The 8,908-nt window shown below is 44.7% G+C and overlaps 1 long non-coding RNA gene across 1 annotated transcript; it reads right to left on the bottom strand.

The window, feature by feature from the left end:
- Positions 1 to 2,361: 2,361 nt before the first annotated feature.
- Positions 2,362 to 7,640, bottom strand: LOC138580347 (uncharacterized). The gene is made up of 3 exons (XR_011304235.1): positions 7,502 to 7,640; positions 3,699 to 3,849; positions 2,362 to 2,848 (listed from the first exon to the last, which is right to left on the bottom strand). It is a non-coding gene; the product is annotated as an uncharacterized lncRNA (long non-coding RNA).
- Between the last annotated feature and the right edge of the window lie 1,268 nt (positions 7,641 to 8,908).

Raw genomic sequence — 8,908 nt, 5'->3', positions numbered from 1 at the left:
TCTTTTTTTAATTTTATTTTTGAAATGGGGGGTCTCCCCAAACCCCCTTTTTTTAAATACTTTTTTTAAACTTAAGAAACCAAAAAAAAAAACATATAAAATAAAAAAAGAATACATTCGAAAAACAAATTTTCGGCAAAATGTTTTCGACAAAATGGTGTTTCGAACATATGTTTTCCAAAAAATGATCGGATACCGTTTAGAGCATCAAGAGCATGCCATCAAATATCCTGACATGTGCTATTTAAGTTTGTCGAAGAATCAGAACTGACTTCTTTAGATCAGATAGCCTTGTAAGGCCCCTCTCCAAGATGGGGGCCCGGGCATGTTCCCCTTTTGCCCTCCCATAAAGGCGCCTCTGTTTCTCAAGGTATAAATTCAGTCAAAAACTCGAAAATATGTAGCTCTCGCTATATCCTTTTACGGACTAACTGAAACTGGTGTGCTAAAACGGCACATTTCATAATCTTTTGAATGCCCACAGACTGAAAAGGAATGGAGGCCGGGATGCAACTCACGGCATCACCTAGAGTGCAGATAACAAATGCAAAGGGCCCAAAACATGTTTCAGTCCAAGTGATGGGCTGCGCTTGTGCATCCCGTTCACTTGCAACAACAAAAAAGTTGTGCGAAATTCACAAAGGGCCTCTGAATGTGCACATATTTTGCCACCTGTATGCAATTTCAAAAAGTAGGCAGATTTCTGAAAATGTCAAATCGCAAACCGACTTCACAAACTGAATGTGCTCCCTCTGGCAGGCATAGAAAGCAAAAACACTCCCATGCTCCTGTGTGCAACAGTCAGAGGGGGGTGTGCAATACACGAGCAGGTCACTCATGAAGCTTCTTTGGTGGTTTTGGTGTGACAGCAGTTCAACTTTCCTTTCTATTCTTCCGCCATTTTGTTTTCTGCATTGCGCAATGACAGGCCGTTTAGTGGCCCGTCGCTGAGAAGGAAACGCGTTCCAAACACTCAAGTGGGTGCTGAGGGCCATTCATTATTCTAGTTTCAGCAGCATTCAGGGGGGCTGCCAGTGTATCATTTTGTGTTGGTGCAGAGACCCCCAGAAATACCCTACCAAAAAAATCTGGATTGAAAGTGGATTGCTACTGGATTTTCCCAAACATTTAAATCCTCTTTAAATCCTATTTAACTCCAGAAACTCCCATTGTACTCAGAGGATTGCTTTTGGCTTCTTTTTGGCTTCATGCACCCTGAAATATGTTAATTAGCAATCCTCAGTGGAATGCAATCCCAAAACAATCCAAGCAATCCAATCCCCAAACAATCCACTAAAAATCCCAAAACAATCCAATCCCCAAACAATCCACTAAAAATCCAAAAACAATCCAATCCCCAAACAATCCACTAAAAATCCAAAAACAATCCAATCCCCAAACAATCCACGAGAAATCCAAAAACAATCCAATCCCCAAACAATCCACTAAAAATCCAAAAGCAATCCAATCCACAAGCAATCCAATCCACTAAAAATCCACTCCCCAAACAATCCTATAAAAATCCAAAAGCAATCCAATCCCCAAACAATCCACTACAAATCCAAAAACAATCCAATCCCCAAACAATCCACTAAAAATCCAAAAACAATCCAATCCCCAAACAATCCACTAAAAATCCAAAAGCAATCCAATCCACAAGCAATCCAATCCACTAAAAATCCACTCCCCAAACAATCCTATAAAAATCCAAAAGCAATCCAATCCCCAAACAATCCACTACAAATCCAAAATCAATCCAATCCCCAAACAATCCTATAAAAATCCAAAAGCAATCCAATCCTCAAACAATCCAGCAAAAATCCCAAAACAATGCAATCCCCAAACAATCCTATAAAAATCCAAAAGCAGTGCCATCCCTAAATAATTACAAAAGCAACGGATTACAGCTGGCTTCCTTTTGGCTAAATGTACCCTCGTAGAGATCCAAAAGCAATGCAATGCAATCCCCAAATAAACCTTTTGAAATCCTAAAGCAATTAATTTAGTCACCAAATAATACTTTACAAATCAAAACAACAAAGCAATCCCAAAAATATCCTTTAACAATATAGGCATTGTTTCGGTTTATGAGCTGGAAATAAATTTAGGAGTTTAAACAAAAATAATGTTTACTATAATCCTGAAAAGAAATGCTTAAAAACACATTTGGTGCACCTTGTTGAATTGGGCTTTAAAAGCGTCACTGTGGCTCGATTGCTGCCCATTTCAGAGAGTTGCATTTTGAATTGCCTTTAGAACAATAGTGATGACTAATTAGGTCACAGTCATTTAGGTAAAATGGCCATGAAAGTCAAGACCATGTAATGGCATATAAACTATATTTTAAAAGAAGCGACACAGTTTTTTTTCCCCCACTATATTTATTAAAAAGAGGCAGAGGTTCAATCGGACACTGTGTGCATAGCACAAAAACACAACTGTAGCAATCCCAAACACGGGTGCTTCACAATTTAAAAATAAAGGGTGAGAGGGGACCCAGAACCAGTCCGGTTCGGTCCAGCCCAGGGAGCAAGCGTGATAGGGGACACGGAACCAGTCCAGGGGTGTCACACGAGTATACAGGCCCAGCCTAGGGAGCAAGCGAGTCCGGTGGGGACCAGCCCAGGGAGCAAGGTTGAGAGGGGAAAGAGAACAGGTCCAGGGAGTCACACTAGTATCCAGGACGAGGCAAAGAGCAAGGGAATGCGCAACTACACTTGTGTAGAAAAGACGAGGTTTGGCTCCTTCTTCATCCGGTAGTTCCCAATTTTGTTTTGGAGGGCTTTTCTGCACTCGGATGCAGAGAGTACTGGAAAGCCCATTTCCCTGGCTTTAACATGGATACATTCTGAAATGGAAAAAAGATTTGTGTAAAAAGTTTGAAAAGAGCAAGCAAAGTACTTTTTGGTTGACACATGGCTGTGAGAAATAAAGCATAGACAATTTTCACTGTACACCCTCTAATGTGCTTTCGTAATTCCAATTACTACATTTCTCAAAGCTGTCAATCTGGATGAAACCATGGCAATTCCTTAGAATTTAATATAGATTAGTGTCACTTCCCCAGGAAGTGGCTCTCCGTTTATCTTCTTTCCCATTTCTTTGCATAGTTGGTATATTGTGAAGAAATTACCAATCTCGTGTTTCCCCCATGGACAGTGCATTGGTAAAGGAGCCATACAAGCAAAACAAATACACAGGGTTTGAAATTGAGCGGAGCTGGGGGCTATTTAGCCCTGTTTGTAGCCTTGAAGAGCCTGGTTAGCTTTACACCATGCCTACCAGGAGCTAAATTTGGCTCCCGGGCCAACTGATGCCGATAACATATACCTATGGGAATTTAACTATGTGCGTGCTTGCTTTTGTAACAATCTAAAAAAATAACATAGGACACCACTATGACATTTGAAGCTTAACGGGTCATAAGTAATGGACAAAGCAATATGTTTGCATGTGGGCATATAATGAGTGATGGACAATAACCGGTTAATACACGAGCCACAGTATTTGAGCTACCTTTCCCCCCCCTCTGACACAGTCTAGAAGCCCTATGGCTTCATAGGAATGTTGGGGAGGAGGGTTTGAGATTGGGGTGGAGACAAAGAAGCCTACAACCGATAGTATTTGGATAGAGAAAAAGCATTTATTTATTTCATAAGGGCACACACCAACTTTTGTTTAACTCTAATGGCACTTACCTCTGATGCAGTTGATGGACCAGGGTTGGGATTTGCATCGGGAAAACTTTTTCTGTGGCTCCCGTCCGCCTCCTCTATATCCACTGAAGGGCCAGTTCCAAGCAGTGCTCAGCTGCTACCTGCTAACGGGAATCCACTGTGTCCCAGTAGGCTGAAATAATAGCACAAATATTAATATTACACATTTTAATACAGTACGCATTCTAATGACAATTACCAAGACCCGGAACCAGCGCAGGGAGCCAGATGGGAACCCAGACACAGCCCAGCAAGTAAGGAAGTTCGTTAGGAACCCACCCATGGAAGAGTCTCGGGCAGGTGCCAGTCTTGCCTGAACTTCTGAAATGGTGAACACCTAGGCACACAAAGCAGGTAGGCGTTTGGTTATTTGCTGAAATATTGACTGCCCATGGTCATTTTAATCCCTATGGCCATTTACACCCAGATCCTGCCCCTCCCAAAATACCTCCTTATGGGAACTTTGAGCTCACTTTAATCAAGCCTTATCAGACTTTGCGCTTAAAGTGCCTGCCTGTGATTTTCAAAGCAGTATTCTAAGAGTTAATTACTTAATTGGAGTTGTAAACCCACTACTGGTGTGATAAAAAATGTCTTAACCAGGTCTGCCTTCAGCCACAAAGCAGTTCAACGAAGCAACTGAACAAGTCTGGAAGTGTTAAGATGAAAAAGAGTAGGATATACCCTAAAGTATGGGTGCATAACATACGGCCCGCGGGCCAGTTGCGGCCCGCCATGCCGTTTTGTCCGGCCCGCCAGCAACAAAGACTTTCCTAATGGAGGGCAGCCCGCAAGCAGCATCGGCCCGCCTCCATTAGGAAAGTCTTTGTTGTCTTCCGGGCCGGACAAAACAATGGCCCCCATTGGTTCAGTGCACACGAACCACGCAGCTCCTACGAGCCACGTAGTGCGTGTGTGCTGATCCAATGGAGTGCCAGCACTACGGCTGGCGTGGCCAGTAAGGCTTGATGCGGAAGGCATTTCAGCCTTGCCCCGCCCACGCCAGCCGTAGTACCGGATCTCACCAGCAGGGGGGGGGGGAGAAAAGGAAGAGAGAGAGAGAGAGAGAGAGAGAGAGAGCGCAAGTGCAGTGTGTGTCGAGATGCGGAGGGGGTGCGTGTGTCGGGTCTGCCTGAATGTGTTTGTGTGCAAGTTCAGTGTATGTTGAGATGCGGGTGTGGGGTGTTTGTCGGTTCTGCCTGAATGTGTTTGTGTGCAAGTGCAGTGTGTGTCGAGATGCGGAGGGGGTGCGTGTGTCGGGTCTGACTGAATGTGTGTGTGCAAGTGCAGTGTGTGTCGAGATGCGGAGGGGGTGTGTGTGTCGGGTCTGACTGAATGTGTTTGTGTGCAAGTGCAGTGTGTGTTGAGATGCGGAGGGGGTGTGTGTGTGTCGCGTCTGCCTGAATGTGCTTGTGAGTTTGTGTGCTGAGTTGGGGGTGGGAGTTCGGGTCTGTATGGGTGCATAGTGTATTGGTGTATGCTTGTGAGTTTGTGTGCTGAGTTGGGGGGGTCGGGGGGTTCGGGTCTATATGGGTGCATAGTGTATTGGTGTATGCTTGTGAGTTTGTGTGCCGAGTTGGGTGTGGGGGGGTTTGGGTCTGTATGAGTATGTATGCATGGTGCATGCTTGGTGGCATGGGGCATAGTGTTTGGTTGGGGGCCATGGTGTTTGGTTGAGGGGTGGGGGCCTTGGGGCATAGTGTTTGCTTGAGGGGTGGGAGCCATGGGGCATAGTGTTTGGTTGAGCGCCATGGGGCATAGTGTTTGGTTGAGGGGTGGGGCCAAGCCTCCCGCCACGCCACGCCTGCTGCGCCTACCGCCCCGTCCACATTTACTTTTCGGCCCACTATAGCCATCATGTAAGGTACTTTTGGCCCACTGTCAAAATCAGTTGTGCACCCCTGCCCTAAAGAATAACCATTTTACTCAAATGTATGTTGCTTTATAACTACTTCTGCTGTTCAAATACAACATTGTGCTTTTGTCAGGCTGATTGAAGAAACTGAGCCAGGATAATAATAATAATAATTTAGCATTTATATAGTGCTACGAACCCTCAGGTATCCGAGTGTGTGTGTGGTGCTCATTTATCGACCACGGAAGGATAAAAGGCTGAGTTTGGGGCTGCCGGGATTCGAACCTGCGTCAGCAGGCTCTGCACAGATGTCAAAGAGACTGCGGTTTGAGCAATCATCTCCACCAGCTTGTCAGAGGTACTGGGCATTCAGTGGAATGGACCTGGTCGTGAAATGGCACCATCAATGTGCAACCGCATTCATGTGCCATTGTTCAGGCCATTTGCCAAAAAAAATTGCAAAGACGAAAGCAAACCAGCCATTGCTAAGTGCTGAAGACAGACATGTTTACATTCCAGTGGTTGCGAATGTGCATGTTCCATGCCACAGGGGGGGTCTTGCAACAGCCGATTAAGGAAAGCAGGAGGCAATATTTCTAAGGCATCTGGCAAGGGAGAGGCAGCCATGAATGTAGAGCATCAACAGGGAAGGGAAAGATGATTCAAGGGGAGATGGACCACCACGGTGCCTGCCCATTTTGCCCCATTTATCTATGGGGGCGCACTCCCAACACCCACAATTACTTAATTTTCCCCTACCCCAAACCCCATAACAAAAATGCAGCAAAAAAACCTGGCAAAACAGCCTTTCACCAAATGCAGTGAAACAGCTGTGACCAACTACACAGAGATGATGGCACACGATGTAGAGCTAATGTGTACTCGTGTGAAACGCCTCAGGTTATCCTTGTGGATATCTTTCCAAACCACCCCCCCACCCCCACTTATTGTCCCATTCAAGTGCAGGCTCCCAAGTTGGACCTGGGGAAAAAGGGGCTACATATGCACGAACTTTCTTAATCTGTATGAATTTCTTAGAGGACAGCCAAATGCAGGTAAATTGAAAGGGATGTGTTCGTTTTGAATACAGTCGTGGCCTCAGTGAGCTTTCAAAATGCACAGTTGGGTCAACATATTCATTAAATTAGCCCCCCCCCCCATCGAACCCCACAGATGCTGCTCTAACTGCACAGCTTCCAAAGTAGGATTTACGACTATAGGCTCCTTTTCTTTGAGGTGCCACCCATGCGTCATGTCCTATACAACGGCCCCTCCCGAAAACTCAGCTGGTTTTGTGATAAAGTGCAGTTGTGCCAGTAAATCAATTGCAGTAGGTCTAGGCGCGCCCACTGCACCCCTTCCCTCCCACACTGCCTATGATACACATACACCCAATCCCAGCTCCGAGTACAATGGCAGCTGCATGGTGCGTTAATGTGTTTTGGACTGAAACTCACAAAAGCCATAGCTGGCATATATGACGCTGGATCATTGAAGTCGTATGAAAACAATGGAGCACAATGTTGCAGACACGTGTGTATATTATATGTTCTCCTGTAAAGCTCTAGCCTGCTTTAATATCACTTGTAAAGCAGGTTAGAGCTGCGCCGTGTGAAAGTAATGAAATGTGCCAGCAGCCTGTTATCCAGGGAAGGAAAACATCCCGGTGTCCTGCAGATAAACGCACTGTGCCGGCCTTTAGCAGGAGAACATATGATATACACCAAGGGTCTGCAACAGTGCTCACTGCTTGGAGGCTCACGGAGAAATGGCGTCGCTGGTCCAAGGAGGCGGATGGGGGCGCTGGACGTGGGGAGCGCGCACTGCAAAGGCAGAGTCTGCCTCATAAATCAACACAACCTGTCTGACTCCCGAGAGACACACTCATCACTCTGAAATAAAGCCTAAAACGTGTACATCAGCTCCTTACCCAATGATTCTGGCTTTGTTTATCGATCCCAGCAGCATGATCCACGCTCGAATCTCGTCCTCCATTGTCCAGTGTTCCCAGGTGGAAGGAAAAAACGCGCTGCATCGCCTTACGAAAAAAGCCCAAAACAAGCTGACTCCCACCCAAATTAACCGAAAAAAGCAAGCGCACATGTAAACGCCATGAGTGGGTTTCAAAAGTAAGAAACAGCACAATTCATAAACATAGAGAAAACACACATATACTAAGTTAAAATAAAAAGTAGTGTTAGTGGCTTGTTTTTACTGAGAAAGAAGTCAGTAAAAAAATCCCCAAAACTCCTGCAGCCCAAGACAGGCAAATCGTTGCTTGGAAAAAATCCCCCAAATCCAAAATAAATGGAAAAAAAATCTGAAGCTTGAAAACTTTTAAATAAAGACACAATTCTCTCAGGTGTCACTTTGTACATTTCTCAAAACTGCCATTTTCTAATTTCTGAGCATTTCTCAAAACTCTACCATTTCTGACTTACAAAAGTGTCTTTATGCTTTCAGTAAATCAGAAAAGTGGTACAGCCATCTGGGAAATGTGCAGCTTACATAGGAAAGACTTGCACAATAGATGTTAACGATACCTCACAGGCACCATATTTTAACTCCTTTTTGCGCTCTGCAATGAGAATCCCCAGGCAGTGCCTGTCCTGCACTCCTCAGAGGCACTATGGCCATTGTCAGGCCATATTAGGGACACTGGAAGCTTTGATGTCTGTACCCCCACATTCTTAATGCCACAGAATACAGTGCTTTTAGGAAAAGTGTTGTTCCACCAAGGAACAATACTTTTCCAATTTTACATGGACTTCAGAATTGGGCCCATGTTTCTGTAAAGTGAAAAGCAGTTTACATTTTAAAAATGGAGCACCTGCAGCCCAGCAGGTCTGCCAAGGCAACCTGACCGGAGATGTAAGCTACATGGAGACAGCCCAGTGAGGGAACTGCAAAGCCCTCCACCAATGGTCCCATGCCCTGACCTGCACGATTTCATATGAAGAGAGCCATGTCTACATTGCCAGGATGCTGCCAGGCCTGGACTGGCCTACAGGGCAATGCCTATATATTTTTTTATTTGTATTCCGGGATTTGTAGTGCCATTACAACGGCAAGACTACAAGTCCCAGAATGCAAACATAAAATTAGGACAGTTACACGTTTTCAACGATCTGTGTGTCCCGGATACGCATTTTTATTACAAAGTGCTGTGTGTGTGTGTGTATATATATGTATATATGTATATATATATTTCATTCAATAAAAAAACTTTGTTAAAGGGACGTTATGGTTAAGTTGCACTAATAAAAACCTATGAAATTCAATGAAAAAAACTTTAAGGGGACGTTATGGTTAATTTCCTATGGGTTTAGCAACTTAA

Source organism: Ambystoma mexicanum, chromosome 1p (assembly GCF_040938575.1).
Source record: "Ambystoma mexicanum isolate Mex_15411 chromosome 1p, UKY_AmexF1_1, whole genome shotgun sequence".
In the NCBI taxonomy this organism is placed as follows: Eukaryota; Metazoa; Chordata; class Amphibia; order Caudata; family Ambystomatidae; genus Ambystoma; species Ambystoma mexicanum.
This window is presented reverse-complemented; position numbering and strand designations above follow the sequence as displayed.